We start from the raw sequence: 19,086 nt of genomic DNA on the forward strand, positions 1-19,086 counted from the left end.
ATTGGTGGGACAGTGGGCGAGGCAAATAGGAAACCTGTGGTGTTGATGGGAGCTGGTTGAAAGTACTCAGTGTGCCAATCTTCTTTCTATGGAATTGCCACAGAAACCTGGGAGTATGTTATCCATAGGGAAGAGCCCAAGATGAGATGGACTAGAGAGCTTTGTGTCTGATTAGCCATTGAGGTGGGAAATGTGATAGGGCTAAACAGGAGAACTTAGTCGTGGTTCAGATTAAATTTGATGTGCTGGAATCTAACATCCAAACTCCACATGTGAAGGCTGCACACCCGTACCACCACCCTCCACCCACCCTCTCCCACACTGGTGGGATTTACTTTTACTCAGGGGTTTCAGCACATATATATATACACATCCATTCATACATACATGCATACATGCATACATACATACACACATACACGCATAAACACAAACACAAACATAAACACTTGCCTTTTATAAGCACCAGCATCTTCCGGGCCTCTACAAAGTTGGACCAGGCAGCCCCTACATGCACTTGTGTGTGTGCAATTAAACAGGACTCAGCCTCAGAGATACGCTAGCTTTTGTTTATGGTTTTCTGTGCCTGTGTTCTATAGACTGTAAATGGATGTGCTAATATCAAAGCCTCTGGCAGTCATCTGTGGGGGGTCTGTGTGTGTGTGTGTGTAGGAAAGATAGTAGATATTAGCGGTTAGTCAGAAAATTTGGGGAGTAAGCCTTACAAGGAAAAACAACCAGCAACCCTGCAATCCTACTCATGGCCATTTGCAGACAGGTTCATGTCTTTAGCTAACAATGCCATCTGTCAACCCCCATGGCTCTTGTTCTCTGTGTCTCTGTCTCTAAGAGATACATTGTATCCCATGATGAACAAAAGAAAAACAACTGTGAGTTGGCAGAAAGGGCAGTCGGAAACTCCAGAAATCACCATGAGCAACCTGCTCAAGGAGGCAATATGTTTTGCTTCAGAGTAGTGGCTGCTGAAAACCTGAGGGCCACAATAACCCATTTCACTTTCCTTAGTCTGTTGGTTGGCAGGCTGAGAGATGCCTGAAACCTCACACTGACATGGTCAGATGCTATGCTTAGAGGTCTGGTGGGACTTTTGCTCATTGAGGGCAGGTAAGGCATTTGTTAGGCATTTTATCAGACATTGGTCACAGCAGGGGCCAGAATCCCTCATAGTTTCTCCCAGAGGTCTACAATCTTTTCTCCCATAAGATCCAAACTCTTTACCCACAAATTCTTCTCACTCAGTCTAATTGAAAGTTCCATCCCACCCACAATGGGCAGAAATACATGTTACGTTGAATCAATGTCCATGTAAACATAAGCACACATTTCATCTGGTTAAGATCTGCACCCTGATGCAGTTCAGTCAGTTGTTTTTTCTACCTGAAAATTACTCACTATACATGTCCAAAGAAAATAAAATCATTCAGTACACCGGATGCCCTGCTTGCCATGTACATCTGTCAAATAAATGCATGTCACTTTTCATCATGATGCTGAAACCACTCACAACAATGTTTTTTTTATCAATACCAACAGGAGGAGCTGATTATCCCCTATTACTTTGGCTTCTGATACCATTCCATGATTCGGAGAGGGCAGAGGAATTGTGATACAACAAGGCCAGGGGTGTACCCATCTTACCATAAAATGGGTCTTTGGCGTACTGAAGATCAGATTACTCTGTCTATGACCTACCTTTGCCAAAACATGACAAAATCCCACCAGACTTTGATGAAGAGGAAGAAGGGGTGAATACAAGACAGCAACCACCTGATGGCTCTACAGGTTGTTGACTAATTCCTGTTTGGAATGGAAATGTAATTGTATTGTATGGTTTGATATGGAATATCATTTATTCAGCCCAAAGATGCACCATAACTAACATGACTGTGCTGAACAACAGGCGATAAACCGACCAGATCCTACTTGACAACGACCCCCCCATCGACCACCTAATCGACCCAGATGAAGGTGGAAATAGAAGAGGTGTCAGCTTTTGTCTGAAGTCTAAATGATTTTCAGTGCCAGCAGGAAGAGTGTTCCAGAGTTTTGCCGCCTGCACCATGAACACACGTCATCCACCCATTAATGAGAGCATAAGTGCCTTTTACAGGTCATCTTGACATGGAGGGTGGGGTGCAGCTTGCTATTTTGGGACACCTGCATCTACACATTTGGTGGATCCAATTAGATACATGTGTAGTCTGGTGGGTAACGTATGGTATGTAAGACCTGTCCAAGCAAAACGTTTAATGCGTGCAACATACAGTGGAGCATGTTGATTGACAGCATCAATGACCCTGGGTCACAGAAGTGATTGCGGACAACAACCTCAGTGTATGGGTTATGGTCACTCAGATTTTGATGTGTCTCTGTAGGTGCCCCTCTATGAGCTGCAATTTCTTCACAATGCTGCCCCTGTCAAGACAATAAAGGGTGAGTAATTGGTCGGTCTTGTCATGTAATTAATGACACCAATGGTGCATTAGGCAAATGTGACCAACTATGCCAATTCACCCCATTGTGTGCCAACTCTTCTCCATCGGCATCAGACTTTACCCCACGTTCCTACGATTCAGGAAATAACTCAAGACCCACCTCTTCAAGGAGTCTCTCCTCCTCAACAGCTGGGCCATCAGGTTGCCCCCTGCGACACTTGACTTGCTACACGCCGCCCGCACTCCTCCTCCCCTTCACCCCGTATATCTGCTCTGTTGTTACCTCTGAAATCGGTACTGTTTTACACCTCTGTGGGGAGCTCTGTTGCTTCTCAAAGCTAGGCCCATGCTATTATTAATAACAATAATAATAATAATAATAATAATAATAATAATAATAATAATAATAATAACTGTGATTTATTTCAAAATATTCCTTGTTGAACATGTAAAATAGTAAAATACATATCCTAAGCACCTACATGTCATTTTCTAAAGAATGAGCCAAAATAAAAGCACAACATTGACTCTAAATATAAGATTGCTGTTTAAAATATACCTGTGGTTCTAACCTCTATTCGAGACTGCTTTAGAGTTGAAGTGCCTTCATGTTGTTCATGCAAAGCACTATGTAATCACGTATCATTGAACAGTATAATGTACTGCATTAGTCTGCATCCGAAATGTAGTGCAGTTCTCTCCGTGATTGCCACTACTTAACCAAAACAATGATTTTCACATGCTGCTCTGCAAAAATGCTTCCCTGGAAAAAAGAGTGCTTTTTAATCTCTAAAGTAGTTTAAATGACGAAGGGCCACCTGCCACTAACTTAAAATTGTGAAATAAAAGTTTTAGAATAATAAGGAAAAATACTTCTGGAAATTCTTGATCGATTGATGTGTATTACAGAGAAGAGCTGGTTTAGCCCTTGAAGCTCATTTGCACATTTGTTCATTGGAAGGGGTCTCTGGAATCAATGATTTTGGTTATTGTCATGGAAATGATAACGCCGCATTTAAGCTTCATCCTTTACCTAACGTTGAAATAAATTATGCATGTATTTATTTATTTATTTATTAATTGCATTGGTATAGCGCCCAGAACCGGAGGTATCACCGTGCATGTGGTTGCTTCAATGCAAGGGAAAATGATGAAGCACCAATTGTGTTAATTAGGTCTATGCCAGACAGTGTTGAAATGCAGAGTTGATCATTGACTTAAAGCAACCAGTTGACTGTCACCGGGAAATCATGTATACAATGTGTGTTTGTTACTATTAAGATGTAATTAAGGGGGAACTTAATCGCTGCCTGGAGAGGGACAGAATCTTGAATGGAAAAAGCAGGGTAGGAGATGAGTCCAGCAGGAGTAGGGCAAGGGAACCTGCCCTGTTCGCAAATATGTAAACATTCTTTGGGCCTCATTACGACCCAGACGGTAAGTTACGGCCTGGGTCGTACCTTTACCGCCATGGCGTAATCTATGTTTACGCCATGGTGGTTGGCAGATTTACCACCCCATTCCAAGGTGAGTGGGGCGGTAAATCCCCATTTCCCATTTACCCTTCCACATTCCCATTTTTGCCCCATAGGGCATAATGGGAGTGGGGAAGGAGATAATTATGCCACCGTAAATTACGGTGCCGTAATTATCTCCAAGGTCCCTTAGCGCCATGGATTTTAACGCCTGCAAAAAGCAGGCGTTAAAATCACCATGGCGCTAAGGGACCTTGTAATCAGGCGTTAACGGTCGGCGCCGTTTACGGCGCCGTTAAACCCTTAACGCCTGACTCGTAATGAGGCCCTTTGACTATTAAATCTCTTGTGGCATTTAGTCAACCAACAAAGGATAATCTAGTGCTGAACATGTCTGAATGAATAATTGCCAGTAGACAACTAGCCACCTTCCTCAAGGGAAACCGTGACTATGAAGGAAAGTAGTCATACACATTCTCTTGCATGTGTCATTGATTTTGAAGATTGATAAGGCACCCTGCTGTGTGCTTATTGATTTTTAAACGTGTATCCTTGTTTACGTGTTTAGCATAGTGAATGCAAATGACACTAACATTTTTAGCATGAGCAAAATCTTAAACTTGTATAAAAAGCCTATTATTTAATATAGTTCTTCTTTTTATATATCTCCATTATTCATCTTTTTTCAACATTTTCATGTGTTTTAATATCTTTAAAAACAATATTACATGTTATGTTCTTTTGTAACTATCTAATGTTACATCATTGCTGTCATGTTTTTGTGGTACGAGGGATGGGCAGGTATGGAGTTTGGTGGGTCTGAGCTGTCTACAGGTCAGGTGACACCTGCTAAAGCTCATGAGAGTTGATAGGGTAGGTATTTATTGTTTTCTAAATCAGATGCATTCTTTGATCATTCATGTTTCATTTTTATTTAGTTTTAGAACTTCTTAAGTATCAAACAATGCCTTCCTGTATTGTTTTGAGCTTCCCGAATTTCAGCCATGCTAAGGCTCCTGCTACAGTACTGCACATTTTACCGAAAGACTTTGATATGATTATGGTTGCTCAATTGTGGCTTTCCAGATTCCGAGCTTGACAGCAGAGCCAAGGATGTCTTTATAGATGTGATAGTTAATTGATTCCTCGTGTGCAGCAATCCCTTCTCGGAATACATGCATGAAATATCAAAGTTCACTAAACAGGGTTGCTCCAGATTCACTCATAAGTTACTTCCCAATGCTGTTCCAATTGTGCTTCATCGCACATAGACTCAGGTAAGTAATAACCACCAATATTATTCTATATATATTACTCACTTATTGTGTGTAAAATATGTCCTGATTTATACTGCTATGGTGGCCTGCCCAATTCCTTTTGAACATGTATACAATAAGGGGCTGATTCATGGAATTTGTGTGCCGAAAAATGGGGATTTGTGTGCCATTCTGCCCGCAAATCCACATTTCTAAAACAGGGATTTGCGGGCATAATGGCGCACAAATCCCAGTTTTGCTGCGCACAAATTGCATGAATCAGCCCCTATGTCTTGTCATAACTTGAATTTGATCGAATATCCTCATTCATAATTTTGTATAAGAAATACAGTTCATAGGGTCCTAGGTTAAACTATCGGAAACAAAAGGATCGAATGCCTTTTTTTCGACAGTCAAAGGGTCGAAAAAAAAGGCTCAATTTTTTAATTTTTTTATGGGGGGTTCTTCCCCACCCCACATTTTCTTTATCAAAAAAACTTTTTTTACCAAACCAAACAAAAAAGTAGATAAATAAATACATTAAAAAAAATCGACCCTTTTTTTCGACCCTTTGACTTTCGAGAAAAGGTCATTCGATCCTTTATTTTCGAAACTTTGACTGGGCACCAGTTCATAGCTGTGTCACCCCTCCTGTTAGCAAGTAAGTATAATTATAATATGTGTTGTTCTGTTATTTTTAACTGTTTTAATTTCAAAGTCTTTCATTACATAGACACTGCAAATGAAAGTGCTGCCGAATACTTCAAAAGCAACGATTGACACTTGCATTACCCATATAGGGAGCCCTTATGACATGCACATAAAATCCAATATATTTCATTAAATTGGCCATGTTTTTAAATATAATGTATGTTTTCTATCTTCATTTGTGAAATTTGAATACATTTTCAAAAATGTATAATTTCGTCTTGTTTTCCATTTTAAATTATCTTGTCATCTCTTATTCTATTGCCATGTTTCTTTGTTCACATTATCATTATAAATAACTATATACAATGCAAAGGAGGATGCTAGTGTGTCAGTAACATACTCTTCTTCATTAGGAACTGCTCATGCAGGGAAGGTATGACATACTTCAATTACACATTTTCTTAATATATGTGTTTCAAATCAGCCTTTTTTTAAAATTGTATTACTTTTTCAAGATATTCATTTAATAATTCAACAGCTTGTTGAATGTGACTCTTTGTGCAATATTGTTTTTTTCACAAATGTACTATTGTAAAAATATAAAAACATTTAATCTTCACTGTTGTCATGCACCTTGCACTGTGTACCGTCATCAGTAATGAGTAAATCAATATATGAGTTTCAGTCAAACTCAAAGATTATTTTCTCCTCTACATAATCAATGTATGTCTCTCAATATTGGATAATCAGTCTGTAAGTAAACTACACAATCTCTCTACTACCTCATATATAATTTGTTCATAACATTTTTAAAATTCGATTTAAAGAAGGAGACTTTTGTGCAAACTTTTACATCTGTTCCCTATGACACCAGAGATGTTCAAAAGGTATCTAGTTTATTTATAAGTGTTTTACTCCTTAAATTCTACATTTGCTCAATTAATAAAAACAAAGTTATTGATTGAACAAATGTTGAATTTAAAGAGTAAAACACTTATTAACTAGATTTTTAAATAATTCCTTTATTTGCTTCTTCTCATCACTTGTATTCATAATTATTAATGCCAAAAAGGCCACTATTCTCTCTTAATGAATGATGGCATGCATGGTTAACGTTCTAATCGCTAATTATTTGGAATCAAAGTCCTTCATTACTAGATTTAAAAGTCAATGAAGTACATAGAGGCTGTATATGTAAGCACAAATTCAATAATAATGTTCACACAAAAAATATATTTTGTATGCTTATTTCATGTGTTTCTTTATACAAGCAGTCTACTACTGATGTGATGTAGATGGAAGAAAGACAAGTACAACAAGTATACATGTTAAAGTGAAAGTCTTGATTCAGTATACATTGTAGTTTTAATTGATCTTTCAATGTTCGAAGCAATCATTAAAGTGACATTGTGTGAGATGTAGAATGTACTTACTATGGCGTTAGTAACCAGTTCTGGGGGGTACCGGCCAGGCAGTCAGAGTTAAAGTTTACCGAGGGCAACAGGACGTTACCCCGGTACAGTCTGTGGAATCGGTCACTAACGCCATTAGCACCCGGGGTTGACAATCCGGTAACCCGGGATGCTGATAGCGGGGTCTTTTCTATGAATGCATGGGATGCCTTTCACGAGAAATACGGCTCCAAGATGGGCACCAATTTCGATAGTGGTTGGCAAAGGGAGATGGTGAGAAGCTGTGGGGGCGGCGAGCAACGCCACCACAACAATGATCAGGTAAATAGAGCTGGGCAGGGATGATGAGGATATAAAAAAAAGAAGGGAAGGAAGGGTGGGGTGAAGATGGTGAGGGGCGGTGGAAGCAGTCTGTGGGTTCCATGGAACGCAAGCTGAGCTAAGCAGATTCAGCCCGCGATCCACGCAACATGAATGGCTTCTTGTCCTGCATGCTAATACAGGTTTTTTACTAATGATTCCACTACATCCCATATGCTATACATGAAGCACATGCAAACAATAATATGTTTCAATTTCTGAATATATTTTGTGTTCTCACCTGTTTCCACCTACGATTGTCAAGAGGATGCATTGGTGCAAATGGTTAGCTCCATAACTTATAACACTACTGACGGACAATCAGTATTTCTGTTACATCTTTTAAAAATCTTTTTAATATATATAGCAAGACAGTTTTAATGTGAATCAGTAAGTATCTTTTCTATTATATCCCTTATCTGATGTTGGTTTATAGTAAGTCTTTATAACATTATGCCATCATATTTAATTTATTTTTAGTCTGTTCTCACTTCTTGTGCACTGCCAAATATCTGTCAAGTAAAATCATGTTTACATTTCAAGTTACGGCACACATGTGAAAACGGTTCCACAGCTAATTTGTGTGTGTGCATGTACATGATAAGTATATGCATTTAAAATGATGTCAATAATATCGCCACTTGGGATAATATAGCATATTCTTAAATAAATATGTTACACTTGAAATTAATGAGAAACAGACTATAACAAACATCAATAGTTTCACATACAATACATGTGGGCTTTGCAATGTACAAGGATTTAACTATTTATTCAGGTGACCATGAACAAACACATGGAGCACAGGTAGACAAGTTCAATTGACTGCCTCTTGCTATTTTGTAAATGCGTTATCCAGATCATTATGGGTATACATGGGGTTAGGTCCCTGTGTGAACCATTTGAGGCGGGTCATGTATACCCATACTGTTCGGGATAACGCATTTGCAGATTATTTGATAAGCTAATCAAACTAAGCAAACTAATCGGCATTACAATTCAAACTAAGATATATTCTTCCAAGGTGGGTTGCACACACTGATGTGATTTCACAAACCAAAGTCTGTTAAACCTATCAAGTTTCTCACATAGTTAGTGCAATGCCAGCCACCCATGGCAATCAATGTTCCTTTTGAGAAGCAGCCCCTTGAGGACGACCTGTGTGGTCGAAACACGTGTCGGCTATATACACCAGGAATAAAATTGAATAATTTAAGAAATACATGATCTAAATATTATTTTGCTTAAATTGTAACTCATGCGAGACAGTGCACACGTTTTTCCTTCCCAACTTGTAAGCGCTTTAAGGAGGTAACAATAGAACGGATATACAGAGGGGGTAGGATACAAAAGGGCACAAACGAGGTGTTTACCTGTACAGGGGAGGCGAGGAGAGAGGCAGATGACAACCAGTGAGTCATGTTGCGTGGGGGGTGACGTGATGGCCTATGTGTTGAGGAGGAGAGACTCCTTGAAGAGGTGGGTCTTGAATTCTTTTCTGAACTGTAGGAGTGTGGGGCGAGTCTGATGCTTATGGGAGGAGGTTCAATAGTCTTGGGGCATAGGTAGAGAAAGCTTGTTTTTGGGTCCTTTCCTTTATGCAGCAGCGGATTTCAAGTCTGCACATGTCCTGGCTTCTGGTGGTACGATATCTGCTGGATATGATGAGGTTCTCGGCAAGGAGCTGGATGACTTGAGGGTGTCTGCTTTATAGATGTTGCAGCAAGACTTGAAGGTGATTTGGCATGCAGTCGGAGCCAGTGATGGTCGATGAAGACCAGGGTGATATGGTCATATGTGTGTAGCCCCTTGTTGAGGTGTCCGCCCATGAGTAGGACCCATCTCAGGGGATCAAGGGAGGACAACAGGAGGCCTTTGAGGAGGGCATTGGCCCATCCAGTTGAGACAGGACCAGTGCTTGAACCGTGGATTGAAAGCTGTCTGGAGGGAAGAAGGGCTTGACTTTCCGCAGAAGGGAGAGCTGATACCAAGGTGTCTGAGTTAGCTATGTGTGTCTTGAAGGAAAGATGTTTTTCAATGTGGAACCTGAGGAGCTTGACACAGGAGTTGAGCTTAGGTGTGAAGCTCTCAGGGTTCATGGTTGATAGCCTGGTCTGTTTGTCTGAGTGTTTGGTGTTGTTGGTGAGGAGTAGGAATTCGGTCTTGGAGGAGTTGCACTGGACATCCAATACTGGATCAGCAAGAGGCATGTTTTGAGCATGTATTTGTCCTTGATGAAGTTGATCTTGAGATGTAGCTGCGTGTCATCAACGTTTTGGTGGATATGGATGTTGTGTGTGGCTAGGGGGGCTTCCAGCAGCTCCATGTGTAGATTGAAGATCACTTGGGAGAAGATGTAACCCTGCAGGACTACACAGGTGATAGATATCATTGGCGATCTAGAGGAGACAGCCTGTTCTTCTTCCAAGGCCTCTAATTGATTAAAAAGGAAATACATATTGCATTGTTCTTTTTAATCGATTAGAGGCCAGAATAACAGGATGATTCAGACCACATCACTGACAATTAATGTCGCTTGTCAAACTGATATGACTTGGGATGAAATTGTGTGTGAACTTTCAAATACTTGTCCCAAAGATAAGACTCACGATGCCCATGTGCAGTGGCCAGAGTTTAAGCTGAATATCACCAGTGAGCCATTCAGTCTAATGATGGATTATTGTTACACCATGCAATGTCCACATGAACTTGTGTATATATTGTCCACATCTACACTTGTGTATAGGTGCGCTACAAATGCCATATCATAACTGACAGACATCACAGCAGACATTTCATCATTATCATTATCATGAATATCAAGATCTCCTGTTCCCTGTTTCCCCAACAGAGTCTCAAAATAAGAACATTTCACAGTTTGATTTCACAGAGGTAAATTCTAAATTGATCGATGAAATGGACCCTGAATACACCATGGATAGCGAGGACGAATTCACCACTTCCGGTGACTCTGAATGCACCATTGCGCAGGACGGGTGGCTATTGCGGGAGCCAAAATACATTGGGGCTCATTACGAGTTTTGCGGTAACCATGCCGGTGCTACCGGGGGTTGCCACCAGACCCATATATATTTACTGGCACCTGATGTCCTGGTGCCAGCGGGAGATTACAACCCGGCGGGCCGGAAATTCAGGCACCGGTAAAATGTTGGTCCCTATAATGGTGCTGGTTCTTCTGTGATGCTCTGCCTACTGTGGCCGCTGTGCCCAGCAGGGTCAGACCTGTCAGGCACTGCGGCTCTGGCAGGTAGACTTTTAATATGCCAGCCCAGAAACAACAGTGTCAGTAAGCTTACCGGCATTGTTGTTTCCAGACCGGCATACTTGTGATGAGACTCCTTGTCTTTGACAGCTGCCTGTTTGAGATTTTAAAAACGATTAAATGCAACTATGGGAAATGTGCCAGGAGTTATGGGGAGTGAATTTTTAACTTTACTTAAGAAACCATTGGAAACAACCTGAATATCAAGGGGAGCTATGTACATGAACAGTCGATATTTTCATGGTCCGCTCAACCCATTATTGGCAAAGTACCTGCCGGACATTTGATCAGTTCTTATGCTCTATTATTCAGCAGATCAACATTGAGTAATATCTCAAGTTTCTGTACATATTTAAGACTTCAATTCATTTCTAAAACTGCACCCTATGAATATCAGAAACATCACTTGTTTCCTGCTATACGTCATAGCTGGAATCTCGAACAGGTAGCAATTGACCAGGCTCTTGCAGGCAAAATGCTCAGGCTTGCTAGTGATGGACAGTGTGACAATTCTGGATTTTTGGCAGAATATTGTACTTACCATTTCCAGGATATGGACAGGCAAAACACTGTGAGCTCTGTCATGGTGTCAGAGTGTACATCCTCTGTTGCCATGGATAAATACATATTCATTAAGTCAATTGAACTTCTGCTTTCAAGGTGATTGCAAATAAAATTGATAGCCACAGACAGGCATGTGGGCATTGCAAGGGTCAGGCAAGAACAGTTTCCAGACATAAAGCATCAATTTAATGTATGGCACATGTCCAAATCAATCGTCAAGAAGGTTAGTACTGCTGGGAAAAATCGAGATGTGAAGAAATTCTAATAAGATGTGAAAACATTCTGAAAAATAAAAAATTCAGTAGAGTTTCTATTGGAAAAGAGGCAGTCACTGCTACAACATTCTTCAAAAAACACTCATGGGTATTTAATGAGTATTATCACACATGTGTAGGAAAGAAATGTAGGTGTCATGCTCCCACATCCCTTCAAATGATAGTGTGCGAAAATTGCTAACCACAAATTTGACAGATTTTTGACACACTAGTGTTTTGCAGGTTTTCCATATTATGTGTCTAAATTACAGGTCCAAAAGGTTGCCCAAAAGGGTGCATTTCAGCATTGACAGTATGGAAACCCATACAACACTGGCGGTACTTGCTTAACATGAGAGCATTGGTAGGGAACATGGGAGAACTGCAGGTGCTTTTGTTATGCTGCATTACACATGGCTCTTCCCAAAAGAAAAAAGCAATGTTTGGCTAAGCCAGTATAAGAACAGATGCACTTTGGCCCTCATTACGATACTGGCGCTAAACCATGGCGCTATTAGCACCGGTATCGTAACGAGTCCACCAAAGTTCAATGGGGAATTACCATCCCATTCCAAGGTTGGCGGGGCGGTAATTCCCCATTGAACATTGGCCCTTCAATGGGACTGTGGAAGGCGGTAAGTACGGTACCGCAAATTGTGATTCCATACTTACCTCGTAGTAAGGGGCTAAGTGGTTAACGGTGCCTCAGCCTTTTACGGCGACGTCAACCACTTAGCGCCAGGGTCGTAATGAGGCCCTTTGACTTTGTGAAAGATCTGACTTTGACTATGTTAGCAATGGAAATGCATAGACTGCCAACTGAATATGTTTTCATGGCATCGTCTGTGCTAAAGGAAATTGCAAATGTAGAGCGTCCTCCAAAGTCTGACATTGTGCCAAAACTGAAAACTAGATTCAAGTGAAGTGGTGGTGTGTCATTGTACAAATGTTTATTCCTGAATCGTTTTTTTATATATTATTTATTATTAATACATCTAGTTGTTATCTTAAAAATGACATGCCTATTATTTCAATTGTATTCTGTCAATCCTTTAAAATATTACACAACGCATTACTATCTGTACATGTTTTTAAATATCAGTTGCCTTATCTGATTTTAATTGAAATGTATGTTTATGCTCCAATGTGTTCTCTCATTTTCTCTCTAGCTATCACGTGTGAATACCTGTGTCAACTTATCAGGTTTTCTGTTTTTATTCACGTAACTCAGGCAGTTGTTTTGATCAAACTTTCTTTAATATATCTATCTCTCTGTTTGTCTAAGAATGTATTTCTATATATTTCTGTCTATGTTTCATTATTTCGTAAAAGATATTGGGCCTCATTACGACCCTGGCGGAAATCGAAAAACGATGGCGGAAACGCAATAACGCCATAGAATAGCGCTCTGTGCGATTATGACCCGTCACCGCAAAGTACGATGCCATTAGCGACACCGTAGTGAACGCCAACGCTAACTGCACCAAGTACGCGCGCACGCGCCATGCCAAACCGTAATTACCACCATGGCGCAACGGTACGCGAATTCTGACCCTAGCGGACATGCACCTAACGCCATCAAGCACGGCGGAAAGTACCATTCCGCCATGGTGAGAAGTACGGCATCGCGAACCAACCGTAAACGGCCCCACTGAGTGCCTGTACACCGCTCCCTGGCCACATGGTACAACGCCCCGTAGGTGCAATGAAGTCACACAATGCAACCAGTGAAATGTACTAGTCATCCATGCCTGCCAATGAACAAATGAATCTCAAGAGGGGCCAATGGGAGCTGCAGGGCACAGATGGCACGAATACAGAAGCTATTCCAATGGACATGACCTCAGTCTCCCACCAAGAAACGCACGCAAACACAGGCACCTGTGACCAGCAATATTCCGAAAATCACATCATTCCACCAATCCACCTGGCTGACCGGCATCTGTTACACAAAAGCTAATCCCCCGCCCCTGAGCATGACATCATTAAAACAGTCATATTGGCAGCCCTTATCCCTGACCTCACTGGGCTTCGTAGGCAAACGCGCCCAGCACAGTACCACGCAACTATACTCCGAAGCTGGAACCCAATGCAGATCTCCTCACAATACATCGCTCCCCAAATAGGAATATGCCACATCACTTGCAAAGAAGAACGCTACACGGTCCATATCAGAATAGAAATTTAATGCACAACAAATTCACCAAGCCCATACAGCCATTAGGCCATGAACTCCAAAACACATTTCACCATTGTGGGCTGCATCCGCAATAAATGACCAGCTACTTCTTGTGTGACGCCCTGTTCCTTCATGGTACACAGGGGCTACATTCTCGTACGAAAAGGCAACATGGAAGCGCCTAGAACCGCAGGGCCGTCCCAATGGGGAGGCACTAGTCCAGCTGAAAGGCCGAAATGTTGCTCCTAGCCACTAGTACTGCGTAAGGGCATGTGGCCCATTGGCGATCGTCCCATAAGATCGTAATGCTGCTCCACTGATTAACACGAAGCAGCAGGTGTCGGGAGTAAAATCCATCTGCAGGAGTGGCATACAGATGGCAGTGGCAAAAGGGGAGGAGATACCTGTCAACCAAATGAAATGAAAAAGAATAGTATGGCCATCAGAACTACATTTGAATTACTCACTTCAATGATCACACCAAATCCACAGCCATATGCATGCTAGCCCACTCCAAAGGATCATCACCACCCAAAAACCACTTGCGAATCATAACTATCTATATCGAGGTGAAAACACCATCACAAACGAGTGTACCTGTGCATGCGTCTGTTAAAACAGAATCCATCAGATGGGATTGGTAACGTGCATAGACACAAGTGTCTGAAGGCGCGTCGAGACAGGGAGGGCTCAACAAGGCCAGATAGACGATGGTCCCACTATGGCAGCCCTGCATCACATAGCGCAGGGGAGGCGGACAGATTCCAAGAAGCCCTGTACATGGCAAACTCTGTATCAAATCATCTGTCCATGCATCCATTCATCATTCCCTCATCCCGTAATGAAAACGCCTGTTTCCATACTAACATAACATGTGAAATTTCCATTGAGTCTGTGCGTTATGCAGCCTGCAAAATCCACTGTGCCCCAGCCCGTAATTCCAGTGTTGTGAAGTAACATGTATTTGGGAACGTCCGGCCTCATCGTCCACTTCGCTATTGCGCATCCCAAACTATTCATATCAATCATTGCATCCTCGCCATGGCCCCTGTCCCAAGGACATTGAACAATAGAACGTTATATTTGCAGTCAGACCTGTGGGCATCTCCTCGCCGCTAGCTGAAAACCAAAAGCGCCGCCCTTCGAATTCCTCATTTGCAACATCACGTCGAAAAGGCATCTGTGGCCGCTTGAAATCACAAATTAATCCATCTAGTGCGGCTGTGTGTGAAAATGGCAACTGCCTTCACTCACAAATGGGACGCCCCACCCGTCGTTGAACCTCGGTACAGTGATGCATGAGGGTCCACCGTTACTCGAGTACTACGTTCCACTGACCCTTCACAAGTCTGTTCGCGACTGCAAAGATAGTATGTGAAACAATGGGACCATAGCCGAATGAACATATCAACCAATGTTACACTGCCATCGGGTACAAATACATGATTGTAATAGCAAGATGCCATTCGTCGAATTGCAGCGTTGTGTGCGGGACGTGCTCGCCCAAAGGGGAGAGCAGCTTGCACAGGTGGAATGAATCACCACAGGTGGAGGCCATACAGCCTGAAAACACATAAATTGCACACCCAGTCTCCTCCCACAACCACACCCACTCCGAAATGCTACCGGCAGGACTAGCTATGTTGGCCCTGGGGGACCTGATAGCACTGCAAGTACTCCAACTTCAAGAAGAAGACGAACACCAACTACAACCGGCCGCACGGAGGAGACGCAGGAGGAGGAGGAGGGCAAGGCAGGGCCAGCAAGGGCCGCCAGCACAGCCACTACCACCACGCAGGCAGCCCGCAATCCCACGCTTCCGAGCACATCCGTTCAACCTCACTGATGAGCAGATCCACACCCTCTACCGTTTGGACCGGGACACCATAGCCGCCATTGTGGACATGACACAGGCTGACCTTGTCAGCATGATAGATAGCCCAACCGCCATCCCACCCCTACTGAAGGTGATGTCTGTACTCCACTTCCTGGCCACAGGCACCTACCAGCACACAGTCGGACAGTTGCATGGCATTTCACAGCCACTGTTCTCACGGACACTATTGCAAGTGCTCGATGCCCTCCTGCAGCACGCAGACGACTACATCTCTCTACCACGCTCGGAGCAGGAAATTACCAACACAAAAGTGGGATTCCATGCACTTGCCGGCATACCGGGTTGCATTGGTGCCATCGACTGCACCCATGTGGAATTGGTCGTCCCACATGCCATGGAGGCCCAGTACCGCAACCGAAAACAATTTCATTCTCTGAATGTACAAATGGTGTGTGACTCCAACAGGATCATTACACATTGTTGTGCCCGATTCCCTGGATCAACCCATGATTCTATGGTCTTGAGGAACTCTACAATACCACGCTACATGGAGCGACACGCAGGGAACAGATCCTGGCTACTCGGTGAGTCTCATTTCATGCATGATGATGTGGGGTATGTGATGCGGCAATGACCTGGCAGGAAGGGGGGGGGTGCGTACGTAGCAATGGCATTCCACATAATTTGTTTATCGTCCAAATACAGGTGATGCCGGATATCCACTGAAGAGATGGCTCCTCACACCAGTCCGGAACCCACGGGACCAGCATGAGGAGGACTACAACCATGCCCACTCACGTACCGTGTAGTCATAGAACAGGCATTCGGCCTACTGAAGACTCGTTTCCGGTGCCTCAGCAGGTCTGGCGGGGCACTCCTGTACCGCCATGTGAAGGTTGCAAAGATGGTGATGGCATGTGTCATGCTACACAACATGTGCGTACGTAGAAATGTGCCCATGCCCCCTGACGCAGAACTGCAAGCACCGGAAGATGGTCATGATGAGGGTGGGGATGTGGCAGCACCTCATGGAGTCTGCGAGGCACAGGAGGGCCGTGACATTCGTCAGCATCTCATATATGCATGCTTCTAGCACTCACGCCTGGTGGCTGATACATGGACACGGGACTCGTGGCACTGTGTGTGTCTGGTACATGCACAATATGGACTGTACGCCTATAATGGCCTCGTACACAAAGATCAATGTCCACACATCTCATTGGTTGATCGTGCATTGTTTATGGCATATGTGATATCATGTTAAACACCCTATCGACCCGCCACCCAAGTGAGCCCAACACACCCCCTCCACCCTCCTACCTCCCCCCGAACACCAGTGTCCAAAGATGCTCATTGTCAGTGGGCAGTCGCTATTGCAAGCCCCCTCTGCGGGTATCAGGGGCACCCCTGCCTGTGGAGCGCAGGTTCCTCCCAGATCTACGTTGGGGGCTGCCCTGGACGGAACTTGCAACGGATGATGTCTCTGCCTGCTCACGTCCATGCATGTCCCTAAGGGTTTGTGAGAGCTCAGTGAGCACACGGCGCACTGCGGCAAGTTCGGCACATACGTCTTTGGACGTCGCATGCAGTTCCCCCCTCAGGCTCTCGGTGCTTCTCTCCATTTGTACTCTCAGGCTCTCGGTGCTACTCTCCATTTGGACTCTCAGGCTCTCGGTGCTACTCTCCATTTGTGCCCTTAGTGTCTCTGTACTTCTCTCCATTTCTGCCCTAAGTGTCTCAGTTGATGTTTCTATGTCTGCCTTAGTGCCCCCACATTCATCGGCATGGTCCTTGAGGAGCGTGGCCAGTTGCTGCTGTTGCACGATTAACTGGTCGAGGGACTGTTGCCTCTGCTGGGCCATGGCCATTTGCGGTGGTGTCACAGAGTGGCTGTTCGCCTCATGTTGCCCTGCCACAGGGCTTGTGGGGGATGGCCAGTCGTCGTCTTGTGGGTGCCCCTGCGTGGTATCCTCATGGTGTACGGGATGGAACAGACAGGGGGATTGGGACAGGTCATGGATGGATCTGACTTCGACATCCCCGTTTTCTGTGTCGGAGCATGCTGCCATTAATGCAGTGTCACCTATGGTGCTGCTGCCACCAGAAGCAGTGCCTACTGTGGCATCCATTGGGGGGACCTGTGGTGGTGGTGTTGTGGGCATGCTGGCTGCTGGGGTGCCTGTTGGAGTTCCCTCCTCTGTGCTGCCACTTGATTTGTGCTGCTGCCGTGTCTTGATGCGTGCAGCTGGAGGGTCTTTGGCCGTTGGTCTTGGCCCTCTTTGCAGGTGTGCTGGTAGGGGTGTCCTGGAGCTCGTCGTTTGGATCGGACCCTGTGGTGGAGTAAAGGAGGGCGAGCGTTATTAATGGGTCTGTGGGAATTGGAATGGCAATGTATCACATGCATTGGGGTGGTACCTGAGGGTGATTTGGGTCGGGGCCTTGGAGGTGGTTTCATTTGTGTGTGGAGTGAGGGTGCAGTTGTTTGGCAGCCTGCAGTTAGGGTGTGCCTGCTGCACGTGTAGAGGGTGTTTTTAGGATTTTTAATTATTTATGTATTTGATGTGAGTTTTGAAGTGTGCTATCAGGCCTATGTATGTGGACGTTCTCCTGGACATGTGTTACTGTTGCACTATGTGGGCACGTGGTACTTCACATGATTGGACATTGTGGTTTTGGCATTGTTTTATTTGGGCCACCTACCTGATTCTTCGGATGTCTGCACTCCTTTCTCCATCCCTCCGACTCCCTCTATGCTCTCCATTCCTATGGTGGAGGCACAGATTTCTTCCCAGGGGGTCAACTTGATGGGTGATTCCGATCCTCCCCCGGTGGCTGTGGCAATGTTGCGGTTGGCAGAAAGTATGCTACGGACGCGTATCCGCAGGTCGTCCCATCGCTTTCTGCATTGCTGTGGGTTGCGGGGTGCGGTCCCCACCGCACTTACCCGCTGTGCCACCAGGACCCATATGGCCTTCTTGTTCGCAAGTGCCGTCCTGGTCATTTGCGTGGAGAAGACGGCGGCAGCATTCTCCTGGAGGGTCTCTGTGAGCACGGTGAGTTCCTCACGGGAGAAGTGGACCTGCCGCTTGCGGTCGCACGCTTTCTTCGCTACTTTTCCCATTTTTCTTGGTTTCACTAGGGTGGATGATGGGTTGGGATGTGTCTCAGGGTAGTATTTTTAATGATTGTGTGGATTTTGTGGTTTTATAGGTGTACGGCGTGATGTTTCCCGTTCCGGGACCATGCTTTTACTTCCGTTTCCGTATATTTACGGTCACCGTACTTTCCGGTTGGCGCTCACTGCGGTGTCCGCTAAGATGGGTGGCGGTATTGCACCTAGGGCGCCGTACGGCGGCGGT

The sequence above is a fragment of the Ambystoma mexicanum genome, chromosome 4q (assembly GCF_040938575.1).
Source record: "Ambystoma mexicanum isolate Mex_15411 chromosome 4q, UKY_AmexF1_1, whole genome shotgun sequence".
NCBI classification, from domain to species: domain Eukaryota; kingdom Metazoa; phylum Chordata; class Amphibia; order Caudata; family Ambystomatidae; genus Ambystoma; species Ambystoma mexicanum.